We start from the raw sequence: 22,193 nt of genomic DNA on the forward strand, positions 1-22,193 counted from the left end.
GAAAAACACACAGCAGATGAAGGAGCAAGATAAAAACCTACCAGACCTAACAAATGAAGAGGAAATAGGCAGTCTACCTGAAAAATAATTCAGAATAATGATAGTAAAGATGATCCAAACTCTTGGAAATAGAATAGAGACAATGCAAGAAACATTTAGCAAGGACCTAGAAGAACTAAAGATGAAACAAGCAATGATGAACAACACAATAAATGAAATTAAAAATACTCTAGAAGGAATCAATAGCAGAATCACTGAGGCAGAAGAACGGATAAGTGACCTGGAAGATAAATAGTGGAAATAACTACTGCAGAGCAGAATAAAGAGAAAAGAATGAAAATAATTGAGGACAGTCTCAGAGACCTCTGGGACAACATTAAACCCAACAACATTCGAAATATAGGGGTTCCAGAAGAAGAAGAGAAAAAGAAAGGGACTGAGAAAATATTTGAAGAGATTACAGTTGAAAACTTCCCTAATATGGGAAAGGAAATAGTTAATCAAGTCCAGGAAGCACAGAGAGTCCCATACAGGATAAATCCAAGGAGAAACATGCAAAGACACATATTAATCAAACTGTCAAAAATTAAATACAAAGAAAACATATTAAAAGCAGCAAGGGAAAAACAACAAAAAACACACAAGGGACTCCCCATAAGGTTAACAGCTGTACTTTCAGCAGGAACTCTGCAAGCCAGAAGGGACTAGCAGGACATATTTAAAGGGACTAGCAGGACATATTTAAAGTGATGAAGGAAAAAAACCTGCAAACAACATTACAACAACAACATTGCAAGGATCTCATTCAGATTTGATGGAGAAATTAAAACCTTTACAGACAAGCAAAAGCTGAAAGAGTTCAGCACCACCAAACCTGCTGTACAAAAAATGCTAAAGGATCTTCTCTAGGCAAGAAACACAAGAGAAGGAAAAGACCTACAATAACAAACCCAAAACAATTAAGAAAATGGGAATAGGAACATACATATCGATAACTACCTTAAATGTAAATGGATTAAATGCTCCCACCAAAAGACACAGACTGGCTGAATGGATACAAAAACAAGACCCATATATATGCTGTCTACAAGAGACCCACTTCAGACCTACAGACACATACAGACTGAAAGTGAGGGGATAGAAAAAGATATTCCATGCAAATGGAAATCAAAAGAAAGCTGGAGTAGCAATTCTCATATCAGACAAAATAGACTTTAATATAAAGACTATTAGAAGAGACAAAGAAGGACACTACATAATGATCAAGGGATCGATCCAAGAAGAAGATATAACAATTGCAAATATTTATGCACCTAACATAGGAGCACCTCAATGCATAAGGCAAGTACTAACAGCCATAAAAGGGGAAATTGACAGTAACACAGTCATAGCAGGGGACTTTAACACCCCACTTTCACCAATGGACAGATCATCCAAAATGAAAATAAATAAGAAAACACAAGCTTTAGATGATACATTAAACAAGATGGACTTAATTGATTTTTATAGGACATTCCATCCAAAAACAACAGAATACACATTTTTCTCAAGTGATCATGGAACATTCTCCAGGATAGATCATACCTTGGGTCACAAATCAAGCCTCGGTAAATTTAAGAAAATTGAAATTGTATTAAGTATCTTTTCCGACCACAATGCTATGAGACTAGGTATCAATTACAGGAAAAGATCTGTAAAAAATACAAACACATGGAGGCTAAACAATACACTACTTAATAACGAAACGATCACTTTGAAGTGATCACTTTTGAAGAAATCGAAGAGGAAATCAAAAAATACCTAGAAACAAATGACAGTGGAGACGTGACGACCCAAAACCTATGGGATGCAGCAAAAGCAGTTCTAAGAGGGAAGTTTATAGCAATACAATCCTACCTTAAGAAACAGGAAACATCTTGAATAAACAACCTAACCTTGCACCTAAAGCAATTAGAGAAAGAAGAACAAAAAGAACCCCAAAGTTAGCAGAAGGAAAGAAATCATAAAGATCAGATCAGAAATAAATGAAAAAGAAATGAAGGAAACTATAGCAAAGATCAATAAAACTAAAAGCTGGTTCTTTGAGAAGATAAACAAAATTGATAAACCATGATCCAGACTCATCAAGAAAAAAAGGGAGAAGACTCAAATCAATAGAATTAGAAATGAAAAAGGAGAAGTAACAACCAACACTGCAGAAATACAAAAGATCATTAGAGATTACTACAAGCAACTCTATGCCAATAAAATGGACAACCTGGAAGAAACGGACAAATTCTTAGAAATGCACAACCTGCCAAGACTGAATCAGGAAGAAATAGAAAATATGAACAGACCAGTCAAAAGCACTGAAATTGAAACTGTGATTAAAAATCTTCCAACAAACAAAAGCCCAGGACCAGATGGCTTCACAGGCGAATTCTATCAAACATTTAGAGAAGAGCTAACACCTATCCTTCTCAAAATCTTCCAAAATATAGCAGAGGGAGGAGCACTTCCAAACTCATTCTACAAGGCCACCATCACCCTGATACCAAAACCAGACAAAGATGTCACAAAGAAAGAAAACTACAGGCCAATATCACTGATGAACATAGATGCAAAAATCCTCAACAAAATACTAGCAAACAGAATCCAACAGCACATTAAAAGGATCATACACCATGATCAAGTGGGGTTTATTCCGGGAATGCAAGGATTCTTCAATATACGCAAATCAATCAATGTGATACACCATATTAACAAATTGAAGGAAAAAAAACCATATGGTCATCTCAATAGATGCAGAGAAAGCTTTCAACAAAATTCAACACCCATTTATGATAAAAACCCTGCAGAAAGTAGGCATAGAGGGAACTTTCCTCAACATAATAAAGGCCATATACGACAAACCCACAGCCAACATTGTCCTCAATGGTGAAAAACTGAAACCATTTCCACTAAGAGCAGAAAGACGACAAGGTTGCCCACTCTCACCACTCTTATTCAACATAGTTTTGGAAGTTTTAGCCACAGCAATCAGAGAAGAAAAGGAAATAAAAGGAATCCAAATCGGAAAAGAAGAAGTAAAGCTGTCACTGTTTGCAGATGACATGATACTATACATAGAGAATCCTAAAGATGCTACCAGAAAACTACTAGAGCTAATCAATGAATCTGGTAAAGTAGCAGGATACAAAATTAATGCACAGAAATCTCTGGCATTCCTATTCACTAATGACAAAAAAATCTGAAAGTGAAATCAAGGAAAAACTCCCATTTACCATTGCAACAAAAAGAATAAAATATCTAGGAATAAACCTACCTAAGGAGACAAAAGACCTGTATGCAGAAAATTATAAGACACTGATGAAAGAAATTAAAGATGATACAAATAGATGGAGAGATATACCATGTTCTTGGATTGGAAGAATCAATATTGTGAAAATGACTCTACTACCCAAAGCAATCTACAGATTCAATGCAATCCCTATCAAACTACCACTGGCATTTTTCACAGAACTAGAACAAAAAATTTCACAATTTGTATGGAAACACAAAAGACCCTGAATAGCCAAAGCAATCTTGAGAATGAAAAACGGAGCTGGAGGAATCAGGCTCCCTGACTTCAGACTATACTACAAAGCTACAGTAATCAAGACAGTATGGTACTGGCACAAAAACAGAAATATAGATCAATGGAAGAGGCTAGAAAGCCCAGAGATAAACCCACGCACATATGGTCACCTTATCTTTGATAAAGGAGGCAGGAATGTACAGTGGAGAAAGGACAGCCTCTTCAATAAGTGGTGCTGGGAAAACTGGACAGGTACATGTAAAAGTATGAGATTAGATCACTCCCTAACACCATACACAAAAATAAGCTCAAAATGGATTAAAGACCTAAATGTAAGGCCAGAAACTATCAAAATCTTAGACAAAAATACAGGCAGAACACTCTATGACATAAATCACAGCAAGATCCTTTTTGACCCACCTCCTAGAGAAATGGAAATAAAAACAAAAATAAACAAATGGGACCTAGAAACTGCAAAGCTTTTGCACAGCAAAGGAAACCATAAACAAGACCAAAAGACAACCCTCAGAATGGGAGAAAATATTTGCAAATGAAACAACCGACAAGGGATTAGTCTCCAAAATTTACAAGCAGCTCATGCAGCTCAATATCCAAAAAACAAACAACCCAATCCAAAAATGGGCAGAAGACCTAAATAGACATTTCTCCAAAGAATATATACAGATTGCCAACAAACACATGAAAGAATGCTCAACATCATTCATCATTAGAGAAATGCAAATCAAAACTACAATGAGATATTATCTCACACTAGTCAGAATGGCCATCATAAAAAAATCTACAAACAATAAATGCTGGAGAGGGTGTGGAGAAAAGGGAACACTCTTGCACTGCTGGTGGGAATGTGAATTGGTACAGCCACTATGGAGAACAGTATGGAGGTTCCTTAAAAAACTACAAATAGAACTACCGTATGACCCAGCAATCCCACTACTGGGCATATACCCTGAGAAAACCATGATTCAAAAAGAGTCATGTACCAAAATATTCATTGCAGCTCTATTTACAATAGCCCAGAGATGGAAACAACTTAAGTGTCCATCATTGGATGAATGGATAAAGATGTGGCACATATATACAATGGAATATTACTCAGCCATAAAAAAGAAACGAAATTGAGCTATGTATAATGAGGTGGATGATCTAGAGTCTGTCATACAGAGTGAAGTAAGTCAGAAAGAGAAAGACAAATACCATATGCTAATACACATATATGGAATTTAAGAAAAAAAAATGTCATGAAGAACCTAGGGGTAAGACAGGAATAAAGACACAGACCTGCTAGAGAATGGACCTGAGGATATGGGGAAGGGGAAGGGTAAGCTGTGACAAAGTGAGAGAGTGGCATGGACATATATACACCACAAAACATAAAATAGATAGCTAGTGGGAAGCAGCTGCATAGCACAGGGAGATCAGCTCAGTGCTTTGTGACCACCTAGAGGGGTGGGATAGGGTGGGTGGGAGGGAGGGAGACGCAAGAGGGAAGAGATATGGGAACGTATGTATATGTATAACTGATTCACTTTGTTATACAGCAGAAAATAACACACCATTGTAAAACAATTATACTTCAATAAAGATGTAAAAAAAAAAAGTAGCCAACGTTGATGGAGTACTTGCTATGTACCAGGCACTGTACTGGGCATTTTTCAGGGATTATTTCACTTAACCCTCACAATCACTCCTTGGGATGATTACTATTATTATCCCTAACTGAGGAAACAGAGGCTCTCGGAGATTAATTTGTCCAAGTTCACAGGGGAGATGCATTTTAGTGGAAACGTACTCATTCAAGCCTGGCTCAAATACCCATTCCCCTCTCCCCACATCTGCAAGCAGAACACCTGATTCTGGGCTCCTCGAACACTTTAGGGAGGCTGATATCTTTGTGCTTATCACTTGCCCCTTTGTAGTGTGTTGTTTGTTTTTGCACATCTCTCCCAGCATACTGGACTTTGAATTCAGGGTTTGGCAATTAATAGACTATCAGTATATGTGTCAAGTTAGTGGTATGAACTCTCATTTAGCCCTCACAACAACTTTGTGGGTAGAATTTTTCTTGTTTTTACAGATAAAGGCTGAGAGAGGTTAAGTAATTGGCTCAAGTTCACACAGAGCATAGAAACTGGAGTCAGGTTTTGACTCCAGCCATCAGATTGTGCCTACTCTGTGCTGGCATCCCGGTACACTCAGTTGTCCGAGCCAATCCAGAAACCAGTGTTAAGTTAACTCAACAAGGAGACCATTAAGACGGGTGGCACCGGGCTTCCCTAGTGGCGCAGTGGTTAAGAATCCGCCTGCCAATGCAGGCGACACGGTTCGAGCCCCGGTCTGGGGAGATCCCACATGCCGCAGAGCAGCTAAGCCCGTGAGCCACAACTACTGAGCCTGCGTGCCACAACTACTGAAGCCCACGCGCCTAGAGCCCGTGCTCCACAACAAGAGAAGCCACTGCAATGAGAAGCCCGTGCACCGCGACAAAGAGTAGCCCCTGCTCACCACAACTAGAGAATGCCCGTGCACAACAAAGAAGACCCAACCCAGCCAAAAATAATAAATAAATAAATTTATTTTTAAAAAAAGACAGGTGGCATTAATGCCGTGGCAGCCTACGTGAGCAAACCCAAATCGAAATGCAAACCTAAGGACAACCAGTCACAAACAGCCAACGAGGCTTTAAGCTATAGCCAACCCATAATTCCTTGCTTTGCTTCCACCTTCTTTCTATAAAGTCCCTCCCAGAGTTCCTGTTGGTGGAGGGCTCCTAACAACTTCTGATCTGGCGCTGCTCCATTCCAATTGATTTTTGCTCAAAGAAACTAAAAAGTTTTAATATGCCTCAGTTTATCTTCTAGCACCAAGGAAGCATTCTGTACAATACTTCTCGGCTCGTGATTCTCTCCCATCCCCCACTCCCCTCCAGTCACTGTTCAGTCTATCACCTTGTCCCTGTCCCCTCCATCACCACCACCTTCACTCACCTGGATTACTGCAATGGTTAGTGTAAAAGATTTGGAATTTTGGCTGACCTCCAAAACAAAAAGATTAAAAATTATCGGTGACTTTCGTAAATTGCAAGCATTTCTTATTATCTCCCTTAGAGACAAAGGCATACTTCCGCACCCTCAGCCCTGTGTAGCTTAAATCATGGTTCGCTGGGAAGTTAGAATTGTGTTTACACCTTGTGACATAAACTTTGGTATGAGGATCAACACACTTCTCCAATCCTATAAATCATATGAAGCAACTGGATAGTTTCCAAGGTTCTAACCTCGTTTGCTGATTGCATTTATGAGTTTATTTCAGAGTCTGCCATTTGGGACCCAATTGTGATAATTGCACTTGTTTTCCTGAGTTGTTGTTGTTGTTGTTGTTTTCAGTACACGCGCTTCTCACTGCTGTGGCCTCTCCCGTTGCGGAGCACAGGCTCCGGACGCACAGGCTCAGCGGCCATGGCTCACGGGCCCAGCCGCTCCGCGGCATGTGGGATCCTCCCGGACCGGGGCACAAACCCGTGTCCCCTGCACCGGCAGGCGAACTCTCAACCACTGCACCACCAGAGAAGCCCCTGAGTTGTTTTTAACCCATTTCATTTGCTCTTTCTCTCTGGGGCTGGGGCCTTGCCTTGCTCTTACCTTCACTAAGCTGCATTTCTGGTTTCCTGCCTTCCTACCTTGGCATTGAATATCATATACTCCTGCTATGCTATTGCTATGCCCTGTCACCTGTAGGGACACTTGGTCATGTTGTGTTAAGACCTCCCTGCAGTACTGGCTGCCCGCCCTTTGCTGCCAGCATCCTTCAGAAAACTTCCTCTCATGCCCCTGAAACAGATCTGTCTCCCAACTGCCTGCCTCGTCTCGGGGTGGCCCTCTTTACAAGCACCGGAACTAGTTTAGACCCATAAATGTCCCTTTGATATCTACTTATTGTGAGCACAAGAGAAACTTCTTCAGAGCAAAGGAAGTCAGTCATTTTTGGCAGTCGGCTCAGACTGTTTCAACAATAAAGCTTCTCCGAATATTAAGGTCTCCTGCTCTTCTGGGAACAAAGTACTCTAGCTAATATTGTCAGATGACCTGCCAAAAAGAAAGGTCACTCTGGTAGGAGTTCCACATGCTATTTAAAGATCGGATGTCCCTTGGATGGGAAAGCCGCGCTATATGGCCAGGGTTTTAATGAAGCAGAGAAAGGTACAAGGTGGCAAAATTTGATAGTAAACGAAATTGTTCTCTTGAAAAATAACACTGTCCATTTATTCTGTTTTGTAATTCCATTTAAAGTTATTGTCTTCATTGGAGTATTGTGAATTATTTGTTAGCATTATGTATTTAACTTGTTAAGTGAAGACGTGTTCTTGAATGAGAGGAAAACGAGCTTGTTTTAATCTTTTTTTAATAGTCTTAGGAATATTTCTAAAAGTTGGAGCTATGTCTCGAGGGAGGAAATGGAGATCATGAGAGAATGAAACAATCTCTCTCCATATTTATTATGTTTACCCTCAACTCCATCTAATAATTGATGCTTGCAAGGCTATTCCTTTTTTGCTCTACCAATCCTTCTTCTTCCTTTGATTGCTCTACATTCATTTAGAAATAGCGACTCCCCGAAACTAGAGTTGTCTGTTCGACTTTCTGCATTTTCCACTTCCTCACCTTTCGTTCACTAGTTTTGTGTAGTTAAACATTCATTTTTCACTTTATTATGTCCATGCAAATAACATTCACAACTTAATGTTGTGTGCACTGTAATCATGAGGTTTCTCTTTACCATTTGCTTTTTCCCTATAGTTAATAATTGCCTTTTCTTAAAAATGGCTTAGTTTTCCTTGTCTCATAATTTCTCCCACATCTTCGAATATTCTATCAGTCCACTTTTCCATAAGATCGAAGTACATAATGCGTCAATTCCAATTCCAAAATAAATGAATGCTTTTAAATTTGCAAGGGCTATGACATATAGCTCTATGTTATAAAATTTGAAAATCTTGACACTTTAAAAGTAGAGTGTTTATGAGTGTCCTTTTTAAAAAATATGTAGACCATTAAAAATATTGATAAATCATATCATCTTCAAGTGGCAGCACTTCTCTGGGAGGCAGTAAAGCTTAGGGACTGAGTGTCTGGTATTAGAGTACCTAGCTTCAAATCCTGGCTCTGTGCTCACCTGCAACTAGAGACTCACCGTCTTGTGCCTCAGTTTCCTCATCCTTAAGATGGAGATAATAATACCTACCACAACGGTTCTTGGAGGTTTAACCTAGATAATATACAGTTATCTATATACTGTAGATAACTATGTTATATATATTATATATAATTATATATCTATACTCTATAAAGTATATAAAGTATTATATACTTTATATAATGCCCGATGCACAGTAAACACTTAGTGAATGTTAGGTATTATTTAGCATGATAGCAAAGGAAGAAGCAATATTTAAAATACTGAAAGACTTTATCTAAAGCTTATGTATGAAAAATATGAACACAAAATTAAGAGGAAAGGAATAAGTTGGAATAAAAACATTTGCAGCATGTGTGACAGAGTAAAAGGTAAACACTTCATCTATCATAAGCCTTAGATAAAATCGAAAAACAGGCAAAGTACATAAATTCTGTGGTTTATAAAAGAAATAAAACTGGGGACTCTATGGGCACTTCCCAGTGATCCAGTGGTGAAGACTCTGTGCTTCCACTGCAGGGGACATGGGTTCAATCCCTGGTCTGGACTCTAAGATCCCTCATGCTTTATGGTGCAGAAAAAAAAAAAAAAGGCTATATGAAAACATATCTGCTTTCACTTATAATAAAAATTGCACATTAAAATATAATGTATACAAAAAAGAGAAGATAAATTGCTAATATCAGAAATGAAAGAAGGGTTATTACTACTGATCCCACAGATATTAAAAGAATAATAAAGGAGTGTTATCAACAACTCTGTGCCCACAGATATGATAACTTGGATGAAATGGACCATTTCTTTGAAAGACACAATCTACAAAAACTCATACCTAGGAGAAACAGAAAAGCCTGAAAAGCCTATATCTATTATGGAAATTGAATTAGTAATTAATAATATTCCAAAACAGAAAGTACCAGATAGATTCACTGGTGAATTCTACCATACGTTTAAGGAAGGAATGATACCAATTCTCTACAATCTCTTCCAGAAATAGAAGCTGAGGGAATAATTCCTAACTCATTCTATGAGTCCAGCATTACCCTAACAGCAAAACCAAACAAAAACATTAAAGAAAGGAAAACAAGCCAATGTCTCTCATAAACATGGATGTGAAAATCCTCAACAAAATATTAGCAAATCAGGGCTTCCCTGGTGGCTCAGTGGTTGAGAATCCGCCTGCCAATGCAGGGGATGTGGGTTCGTGCCCTGGTCCGGGAAGATCCCACATGCCGCAGAGCAGCTGCGCCTGTGAGCCATGGCCGCTGAGCCTGCGCGTCCGGAGCCTGTGCTCCGCAGCGGGAGAGGCCATAGCAGTGAGAGGCCCGTGTACTGCAAAAAAAAAAAAAAAAAAAAAAAAAAAAAATTAGCAAATCAAGTCCAACAATGTATAAAAAGAATTATACACCATGATGAAGTAGGATTTATTCCAGGTACATGAGACTGATTCAACATTTGAGAATCAATTAATGTAATTCATCACATCAACAGGCTAAACGTGATCATATGATTATATCCATAAATGTAGAAAAAGCATTTGAAAAATCCAATACCCATTCATAATTCAAACAAACAAAAGAAACCTTAGCAGAGTAGGAACAGAGGGTAACTTCCTCAACCTGATAAAGAATGCCTACAAAATACCTACATCTAACTTCATACTTAATAGAAACTAGATGCTTTCTGCCTAAGATTAGGAACAAAGCAATGATGCCCCCTCTCACCTCTCCTTTCCAGCACTGCACTGGAAGTCCTAACTATTGAAATAAGATTAAAAGAAGAAGTAAAATGTATACAGTTTGGGAAGAAAGAAATAAGACTGCCTTTGCTCACAAATAACATGACTGTTTGTGTAGAAAATCCCAAAGCAAGAACAAAAAATCTCCTGAAACTGATACATGATTGTAGACAGGTTGTAAGATACAGATGAATGATACCAAAGTAATTGCTTTCTTATATACCAGCAACGAACAATTGGAATTTGAAATTTAAAACACAACACTATCTACATTAACGCCATTTACAAAGGAAAGAAAAAGAAATACTTAAGGAAAAATAGATATAAGATCTAGCTGATGAAAATTACAAAATTCCGATGAAAGAAACAAAAGAAGATCTAAATCAATAGAGATGTATTCCATGGATAACAAGAGTCAATATTTTCAAGGTATCAGTTCTTTCCAATTGGATCTATAGATTTAACTCAATTCTAATAAAAATACCAGCAAGTTATTTTGTGGCTATTGACAAATTGATTCTAAAGATAACATGGAGGGCCTTCCCTGGTGGCACAGTGGTTAAGAATCCACCTGCCAATGCAGGGGACATGGGTTCGATCCCTGGTCTGGGAAGATCCCACATGCCACGGAGCAACTAAGCCGGTGCATAACAAATACTGAGCCTGCTCTCTAGAGCCTGCGAGCCATGACTACTGAGCCCATGCACCACAACCACTGAAGCCCGTGCACCTAGACCCTGTGCTCCATAACAAGAGAAGCCACCGCAGTGAGAAGCCCACGCCCCGCAACAAAGAGTAGCCCTCGCTCACCAAAACTAGAGGAAGCCCACACGCAGCCACAAAGACCCAACGCAGCCAAAAATAATTAAAATAAATTTTTTAAAAACGAAATTTTTATGGAGAAGCAAAAGACCCAGAATAGCCAACACAATATTGAAGAAGAAGAACAAATTTGGAGAACTGCCACTATCTGATTTTAATTCTTACTCTAAAGGTACAGTGATGTGGAATTAGCAAAAGAATAGACAAATATATCAATGGCACAAAATAAATAGCTCAGAAATAGACCTACACAAATCTAATCAACTCATCTTTGACAAAGGAGCAAAGGCAATTCAGTGGAGAAAGGATAATCTTTTCAACAAATGGCACTGGAAAAACTGGACATCCACAGGCAAAAAGAAAAGGAAAGAAGGAATTGACACAGACCTTACATCTTTCACAAAAATTAACTCAAAATGGATCACAGACCTAAATGTAAAATGCAAAACTAAAATTCTAAGAAAATATAGAAGGAGAAAGTCTAGGTGATCTTGTGTTTGGCAATGAGTTTTTAGATTCAACATCAAAAGTGCAATCCATGAAAGAAAAATTAAGTGGAACTTCATTAAAATTAAAAACTTCTGCTCTACAAAAGACACTGTTAAATGAATGAAAAGACAAGCCATAGACTAGGAGAAAATATTTACAAAACACGTATCTGATTAAGAACTTATATCTAAAATGTAGAAAGAATTCTCAAAACTCAACGATAAGAAAACAAACAACCTAACTTTAAAAATGGGCAAAAGATCTAACACCTTAACAAAGAAGCTATAGATGGCAAGTAAGTATATGAAAAGATGCTCAACACCATATGCCATTAGGGAATGACAAACTAAAACAAAAAATGAGACACCTATTAGAACGGCCAAAATCCAAAACAATGACAATACCAAGTGCTGAACAGGATGTGGGGCTACAGGAACTTTCATTCGTTGCTGGTGGGAATGCAACATGGTCCAGCCATTTCAGAAGACAGTTTCTTACAAAGCTAAACTTAGACTTATTGTACAATCCATTAATTGTGCTTCTTGGTATTTACCCAAATGAGTTGAAAATTATGGCCACAGGAAATCCTGCATTTCAATGTTTATAACAGTTCTATCACACTTTCCTGAACTTGGAAACAACCAAGATGTCCTTTAGTAGGTGAATGGATAAACAAACTGTGGTACATTTATGAAATGGAATAGTATTCAGTGATAAAATAAAATGAGTTATCAAGCCATGAAATGACATGGATGAACCTTAAATGCATTTGCTAAATGGAAGAAGCCAACTAGAAAAGACTATATACTGAATGATTACAGCTATATGGCATTCTGGAAAAGGCAAATTATAGAAATAATAAAAACAGTAGCGGTTGCTAAGGCTTCTGGGGGAGGGGAAGATGAGTAAGTACAGTACAGAGAATTTATAGGACAGTGAAACTATTCTGTATGATACTGTAATGGTGGATACATTATATGGTGAAGCATGATAATACATGACACCATGAAACATAATGGATACAAATAAACACTTGTCTAAACTCATAGAATATACAACACAGAGTGAACCTTAATGTAAAGTAAGGACTTTAGTTAAAATAATATATCAATATTGGTTCATCAGTTATAACAAATGTACCACACTAATGCAAAATTTAATAATAGGGGAATCTTTGGGGGTGGGAGGAACGTGTATGAGAACTCCATACTTAATAGTCTATTCATATATATTTTATATATCATTTTATATAATGATACAACATGTTTCACCCATGACATTTCAAAATTGTTTTTGTATTGCAATATCCACTGTTAGTGAGGATGAAATCTATTTTCCACTCAAGGCCTGAGTTGTCCATTTTTAAAATTACATATGTATTTATACATATAATGTAGGTGTGTGTGTATACCTTTTTTAAAACCTGTTTTTTTTCTCAGTGTTCTCTACAAAAACAAAAATTCATATTTGCTCCTATCCTTATAGAACCTAGAGCAGTACCTAGTCCATAGTAGATTTCCAGTAAATATTTGCTAAGTCAATGTTGAATGATATGTTGAATGTAGATAACTAACTATGAATGCACTAAAACGTGCTGTCATCTAGTTCATACGTACTTCTCCATCTTATTTCTAATGTTATAATGATAGGCATTGCCAAATGCCTTGCTGATATCTGGATACAGTGTGACTATAGCTTTCCCCTGTTGTGTCAGACTACTAACTCTAATCCATCTCAATTTGGCTTATTAGAGAGTATGTGGAAAAAATAATCAGGACAGTTAAACAGTAAAGGGCCCATGAGATGTGGATTAAAAGGCACAGTTGCTCATTTAAATTCTATTTCCCCAGTGTTCTTAAAAACAAAGTAGAGATTTGTTTGAAGTTATTTGGAAGGCTTTTTGAAGTCCTAGACAGTATGGTTATTCATACTGCCCAAACAGTATTTTATTACCATTATTATTCCTTAACAAAAAAAGCAGATATTTTTAAGTTCATCTTTGAGTAAAACTGAGCCTCTAACTGAGCTGTGCCCAACTGTGAAGAAATATTAAAATCCATTTAGATCAACTGCACTATCAGCATATTGGTGTTACAAATATCCGATTATCTATATTTGTTTTAAGCACCAACCACAGATAAAATAAAAACAATGTCTAGAAGATTCTTATGTGGCAGTCAGGCTTTGAGAACTTGACTTCAATGAACTACAGAGACAAAGAAATGAGAATTCATTAAGAACTCTGTACTTCACAGAAGGGTTAAAATTTGCCATGACAGGGAGTTGCTACCCAATAGCACCATCTCACCTTCCATTCTTGGGTTGGTTATACTCTGAGAACTGGTGCCAAAATTTGCCTATCAAGAAATTATGCTGCACTGCAGAAGTACATGAGTTTTCAGGCTATGCCAGCCTGGATGTTGCCTGGGAAACTGTCACTGGTTTGTACTACAACTAGAGGGGAAATTGTTCCCAAGGCAAGAATGTTTTCAGAATTCTGTCTCTCTCTGGCCCTTCTGTAGCTCCTGCAATCCTCACTGCTTCCCTCTCTTCTAGCCACTGCTCCCATTTGATAGGATTCTATGTGGTTCCCCATTCCCAGATGTTTGCTCTAACTTGACTCCCTCACTGTCTAGATAGAAGTAAAAAAAACTGGATACTGGAGCCAGATTCTCTAATGAAGCAATCTGCTAGAGCAGAGTGGCTCCTGCCCACTTAAATGGTACATGTGTTCTCCAGTTTGCCACAATCCCCACTACTCCCTAATGTCTCCGACACTGAGGCTGAGTATTAAGTTTTTGTTTACCACTATACTTTCACTTCTGTTTTATCCTTATGGTAGAGAGGTATTTCTCTGTTCCCATATATAATATTTATCAGAAGTGGCAAAACACGAGATATGAGAGGTTTAAGAATTTAAAAAAAAAAAAAGTATAGTATAGTCATCCCTTGGTATGCACAGGCGATTGGTTCCAGGACCCCCAGAAGATACCAAGGCCCATGGATGCTCAAGTCCCTCATATAAAATGGCATATATTTGCATATAACCTATGCACATCCTCTTGTATACTCTAAATAGGCTAGGTTATTTACAATACCTAATACAATGCAAATGCAATGTAAAGAGTTGCCAACACGTGGCAAGTTCAAGTTTTACTTTTTGGGACTTCCAGGAATTTTTTTTTTTTTTTAATATTTTCAATTCCCAGGTGGCTGAATCCACAGATGCAGACGGAACCTATGGAAACGGAGGGCCAGCTCTACAAGTCTTAGGGTTAACAAAGACTATTCCTACATGTTTAATATGCAAAATGATTGTCCATACAATGAACAGACCCTGTTCCTGTACCCTCTTCCATCTCATGTCTAATACCTACAGCCACGGGAGCTTGCAACTCCTGGTCTTGTTCTCAGGCATCTGGGTGTTCCTGGAGTGTGTCTTAGGTTCTGGATTAATCCCAGTGCTTGCTGGTTTCCTTAATCCCCCACTGCCTACAGACCAGGACAGGCAGGTCAGACATCTAAAAGTAAAGGTTCTGGTGGCTCTAATTCTCCTCCTCATTTACATGCCTCATTGTCCAAAAATACGCTGATTCCCACAGTTGAGCCATCATATTTCCTCCTAGTTTAGCATTAATGCTATACATTCAGTGGTTCTTGGTGTAGAAGAATCTGAATACCCTAGTTCAGTTACTTCCCTGATCATTTCGTCTCCTTATAATTGAGGTGACGTGTAGATTGTTATAACCAGCAATCCATTGAGTCCATAGTTTTTTCTTATAAAAATGAAGGAAAGGGAGGGAGGGGAGGAGGGAGCAGAGACAGGAAGAGGAACACAAACAGGGCTCAGTAAATGTGAACCATAGTATGATCAATAGTTGGCCTCAGGACTGGTATGTTTTACTCTGAGTCCTCTCTCCTTGGTAATTCCTTCAGCCTACTGGAGACACGGCAAAACTGCATTTCCATTGTCTGCACTCTCTCTTTATATTAATTAATTATTTAAAAACTCCTAGGTTTTTAAAGGACCTGTTATGTTGGAAAGGAAAGTGAAGAAAGAGATCTGCGTGTAATCATCCGCCTTCCACTCTGCACCCCCAAATCTCAGCACACCTCTGGGGAATAGACTGCTTAGCCAGTGTCCCCCTCCATACATAGATGGCTGTCTGAATGGACAGGGACTTTGATAGACTCGTCCAGGAGAACTGCAGCCAGCTTCATTGGCATCCAGATAAAATGTCTCACTGCTCAGACCGGCAGGGGCATTGAATGGGGTGTCAGCAAAGCCGACAGATCTTTTCTCCAAAAGCTCATTAGGAGAAGGTGTAGCCCAAGGTGACCCTGGCGGTCTCCGGCTGAGGACCTTCAGGGAAAAAAATTCTTTTCAGGTCCTAAGAGGCATCCCGTGGTACAGCCACCAAGAAAAGGGACTTTAGCCCCAAAGTGACAGACTGAGGACTAAATTAGATTAAATCTTTGTCCCCACATGTAAAAGAAATGATTAGGAAATCTCAGTGTTGGCTTGAAAAAGTGTGTGGGATTGGTTGAGATGAAGTGGGGAGAGCCAGCCAGCAGCTGGGCTCATCTGGGAGCACAGATAAGAGTTGAGACTCTGTAATTAGCTCCAGGAAAGAGGAAGCCCTGAGCCGTCTCCCCGAGCAGGCTGAGGCCACAGGGCCATGCCCTCCAGCTGGCGGAGGCTTCTGCTCACACCCAAGCCCTCCGACGTAAGTACCGTCTCTCTCCTGATAGGACGAGAGTGACCCAGCCGATCGGCAGGTGGCCAAGAGGAACTCCCAACGGCCTTCTCCTCTGAGCACGGGTGACAGTGTGGCATGCCCCCGACCTCTCTTCCTTCCTCCTGGACTAAGCCCTGATGGGTCAGGACAATAAGGAGATCGTCCTTGCATGACCCTGTGACTATGCATCCCTCATCAGCAGACTTCGGCCACAAGGTAAAGGACTTACTTCAGGCTGGTGAGCTGGGTCCTGGCCCCTGGCCATCAACGATACATCCCTGTTCTTAAGACATCCACTGAGAGAACTTATTCAGACAAAACATTTGGGGGCTTTTTCGATTTAGGACTTTCCCACTTAAAGAAATAAGAAGCTTCTCATCTAGTTTTGTTTGACAGCCTCAGCAGACGACAGGCAAAGTTTGCAGATTTTTCTTAGGCTACTTCCTCCTAAAATTTGTCTGTGGTTAATCACGCTCTGCAAGAGACAGTTTCTCCTTCAGCCTGGGGGCTAACATTCTGTGACTCCACCATATGTCCAGGACTTCTGAGCCTGCCGTCACCAGACACAACCCCGAAACCCAAACAGTAACACTTTAGGTAATGGACTTGGGGAAGTCAGCTTAGTGCCAGGCTTTGTCCCCCAGAAGTCGTAAGTCAAAACAGTCTGCCTGACTTGGCCACAATATTTTAATTTCCATTTCCATCACCTTTCTTTTTTTTTTTAACTTTTTATTTTATATTGGAGTATAGTTGATTAACAATATTGTGATAATTCTAGGTGTACAGCAAAGTGATTCAGTTATACGTATACGTGCATCTATTCTTTTTCAAATTCTTTTCCCATTTAGGTTGTTACATAATATTGAGCAGAGTTCCCTGTGCTGTACAGAAGGTCCTTGTTGGTTATCCATCTTAAATATAGCAGCGTATACATGTCAATCCCAGACTCCCTAACTATCCCTTCCCCCAACCCTTCCCCCCCCATAACCATAAGTTTGTTAAGTCTGTGAGTCTGTTTCTGTTTTGTAAATAAGTTCATTTATATCATTTCTTTTTAGATTCTGAAAGTAAGCAATATCACATAATATTTCTCTTTCTCTCTCTGACTTACTTCATTCAGTATGACAATCTCTAGGTCCATCCATCTTGCCCCAAATGGCATTATTTTGTTCTTTTTAATGGCTGAGTAGTATTCTATTGCATATATGTGCCACATCTTCTTTATCCATTCCTCTGTAGATGTACATTTAGGTTGCTTCCATGTCCTGGCTATTGTAAACAGTGCTGCAATGAACACTAGGGTGCATGTATCCTTTCAGACCTTGTTTTTCTCTGGATATATGCCCAGGAATGGGATTGCAGGATCATATGGTAGCTCTATTCTTAGTTTTTTAAGGAACCTCCATACTGTTCTCCATAGTGGTTGTATCAATTTACATTCCCACCAACAGTGCAAGAGGGTTCCGTTTTCTCCACACCCTCTCCAGCATTTATTGTTTGTGGATTTCCATCACCTTTCTTGATGTGACACCACTATAGGCCTGTAAGTGGTGAGGCGCCCAGTACTGAGGGTGGGCAGAGAGCAGGGACAGGGGGAGTTGGCTGGCTCTGGACCTTGCTACTTCCTAGCTGACTGGCCTGGGGCAAGCCCTGACCTAAGAAATCCCTTCCCTCATTTCATCTTCCTCCTGGAGACAGGAACACTAACCCGGCATGGCGGTTTAAAAGGTAACAACTAATGGACAGCTAATATCTGGATGGATATTAGACTCCCAATAAATGGTGGCAATAATTATTATTGTTGACTTTGTCAAAAGAGTTAAAACACTTAAAGTGCTCAGAATAGTATACTCGATAAGTGTTTGTTATTATGTATTCTTGTGATCTAAAGGAACCCAGATGCCTTGTCACTTTGGGATCTGCAGGCCTCACTGAGGTAATGCTATGTATTTGGCTAACATGCCTGATTAAGAAAAGGCAGAAGGTTTGATATTTTCAGAAAATTTTTGACACAATTTAGCAGGTTAAATTTAGCCTATGAAAGGGAAGTGAAATTGTATGATCTGCGTCTTAGGAAGAACAAAGACTGCAGGTCAGAGAATGGGGTGGAGGAAGAAAACCATATACATGGGAAGATAAATTAAGAAGCCACAGCAGGACTGCAGATCTGAGCTGAGGTCAAGACTGTAGGGAGAGAAGGGGACTTATCCAGCAGTGGTTCAGCAGGTAGAATCTACTCTACTCCAGGTGGAGGAAGGCAAGGGAGGAATCACAGATGACCTTGTAATTTCTGTCGTGTGGCAATTAAGTAAATGTTGGCTTCACTTACTGAGAAGAAGAACAAGCTTGCGGAATAGGCTCATTAGTTTAGAACTGGTTTTAAATTGGATCTTTGCACAGTTGCAGAGTTTATTCAACCAGCAACAAAGAGACATTTCTTTCTTCTTAGGAATTTTTGTCATGTATTTTAAAACTACTCCGTGATTTAACTAGCATGCATCTCCAAGAATAAATGCATATATGGAACATAAACACAAAGTTTTTTGTTCTGATACCAGTATATCAGGTGACTGATCAAGAATTATGCAACACTTAGAAATCATGACTAAGAAAACAGAATATCAACATATGATTCAAAGATTTACAGTCATAGGTTAATTAAACTGGTGAACACTAGATTCAGAGAAGTGGAAGTAATTTGTAGTTCTCCATCTTCATTTTTTTAAATGTATTTCAGAGATTCAACAACAAAATGTGTTAAGGAAAGGAATGTCCTAAAGGAGAAAGAAAGGAAGGCAATAAGAAATAGCCAGTAACATTATTTTTGTAAATAATAATTTGGAAAAATATTTAAAAGCCTACTATTGTACTGGTAGAATGGAATAGTGACACACATTTGATTTATAAAACAAATGATGCCATTTGGGGCAATCATTATCTTTATAAAGCAAATGTCCTTCTGAAGAGGGTCTGACAAGAAGCCACTTTTCACAATGCTATTTTCAATCATATTCATATCTTCAGTAAGATTTTTCAAATCCTTTTTCAGTGATAGAAGTGATGCCCTAACATAAGGCTGTAACTTCACTTCCAATATTGAATTACAATCATCTGCTTCTGTGTTTCTCCCTGACTGGGAACTTTTTTTTTTTTTTTTTGCGGTACGCGGGCCTCTCACTGTTGCGGCCTCTCCCGTTGCGGAGCACAGGCTCCGGAAGCGCAGGCTCAGCGGCCATGGCTCACGGGCCTAGCCGCCCCGCGGCATGTGGGATCTTCCTGGACCGGGGCACGAACCCGTGTCCCCTGCATCGGCAGGCGGACTCTCAACCACTGCGCCACCAGGGAAGCCCTGTTTTTCCATTTTATATATAATAGTTGCATCTGCTAACCCCAAACTCCCAATCCATCCCTCCCCCCCCTCCCTCCCCCCTGCAACCACAAGTCTGCTCTCTATGTCTGTGAATCTGTTTCTATTTAATAGATAAGTTCATTTGTGTCATATTTTAGATTCCACATATAAATGATATATGATATTTGTCTTTGTCTGACTTATTTCACTTAGTATGATAATCTCTAGGTCCATCCACGTTGCTGCAAATGGCATTATTTCATTCTTTTTTATGGCTGAGTAATATTCCATTGTACACATGTACGACATCTTCTTTATCCATTCATCTGTCGATGGACATTTAGGTTGTTTCCATGTCTTGGCTATTGTGAATAGTGCTACTATGAACATTCGGGTTCTTGTATCTTTTTGAATTATAGTTTTGTCCAGATATATGCCCAGGAGTGGGATTGCTGGATCATATGGTAGCTCTATTTTTAGTTTTTTAAGGAACCTCCATACTGTTTTCCGTAGTGGCTGCATCAGCTTACATTCCCAAAATACCCATATTTTTAAAAACTGACAGTGTTGTGAATAGCCCCCTCCAATATGACAAGTTGAAAAGTAAAAGGCATTTTAAAGAGAAGATTTTCAAACACAGATCATGAATGTAAAAGGTAAAGGGAGATTCTTTGCCAGCTTTTCTTGGTGAGAGAAAAATGACGCTCCCAGCGTTTTGCAGGTCTAGGGTGGAACCTCTTTGCTTGCATAGTTTATGCCAACATGGATTTTGTATAGGATATTTGTTGTCACTAATAAATAACTAAGTCAACTGACCCTTAACATAAAACATCTCAAAAAGAGTGTCTTCGAGCACTGGCCTGGGGTTGGACAAAGCTGTGTTCTTACAGATATGGTGAGCAGGTGAATTTTAGAGAACTGGATGTTCGATGTTATTCAGCCTGAAAAAAGAAGGAAATACTGTCACCTACAACAACATGGATGAACCTTGGGGACATTATATTAAGTGAAATGAGCCAGACACAAAAAGACAAATACTTGTGATTCCACTTCTGTGAGGTGTCTATAGCAGCCAAATTCACAGGAACAGAAAAGTAGAATGGTGGTTCCCAGGGGGTGTGGAGACCAGCAAAAGGAGAGTTATTGTTTAATGGATAGAGTTTTTCAGATTTGTAAGATGAAATGGTCTGTTTCACAACAGTGCAAATATACTTAACAGTGCTGAACTGCACGCTTGCAAATGGTTAAGATGGTAATAAGAGAGAGAGAGAGAGAGACTGGAATCAGAAAACTAAGCCAGTAGTCTGGAGTCTTCTAATAAAATGTAATATTATTTAGAGGTGAGGGACATTGCTAAATAATTCAGGGCCCTATTCTCCTAGGGTATTAAATTACTCTTTGTGAAAAAGGTTCACAAGCTTTTATTTTTCCTGATTTTCCTGCAATTCATGAACCGTGGCTCTGGGACTATGGGACCAAGATTTAGGATGCCTGGTTCTTGGTTCAAGCTCAGTAGTTAGCCATTGAAAGTCTATTTTTATACTGCTAAATTACTAAGATAATTTAGTAATTATTTTATATTACTAAAGCATGGATGTATGTATACCAACTCCTAGAATAAATTGAACATTGACCAAGTGCCAAGCACTCTGCTTAGCATTTGGCCTGTTCAATCTCCACAAGTGGAATTGGACCAGAGAACTTAAGTAACTTTCCCAAAGTCACTCAGCTTGTGCATTACAAACTTCGGACTCTGAACTCATTTCTTCTGCCTGCAAAGGCCGTGCTCGGAACCATGAAGCTACACTGGAGCAGAATAGGGAAGTCACATGAAACATAAAAATTCTAAGAAAGTTTGCAGAAAAATTAAAGCAATCCTGACAGAATGAGGTCTCTATAAATTCCGTTCCTCCGAAATTGAGTTATTTGTAGTGAAGTGGATGGACCTAGGGTCAGTCATACAGAGTGAAGTAAGTCAGAAAGAGAAAAACAAATACCGTATGCTAACACATATATATGGAATCTAAAAAAAAAGAAAAGAAAAAAAAGTAGTTCTGATGAACCTAGGGGCAGGACAGGAATAAAGATGCAGACGTAGAGAATGGACTTGAGGACACGGGGAGGGGGAAGGGTAAGCTGGGACGAAGTGAGAGAGTGGCACGGACATATATACACTACTAAATGTCAAATAGATAGCTAGTGGGAAGCAGCCGCATAGCACAGGGAGATCAGCTCGGTGCTTTGTGACCACCTAGAGGGGTGGGATAGGGAGGGTGGGAGGGAGACGCA

Source organism: Grampus griseus (genome assembly GCF_964374135.1).
Source record: "Grampus griseus genome assembly, chromosome: 11".
Classification (NCBI taxonomy): Eukaryota; Metazoa; Chordata; class Mammalia; order Artiodactyla; family Delphinidae; genus Grampus; species Grampus griseus.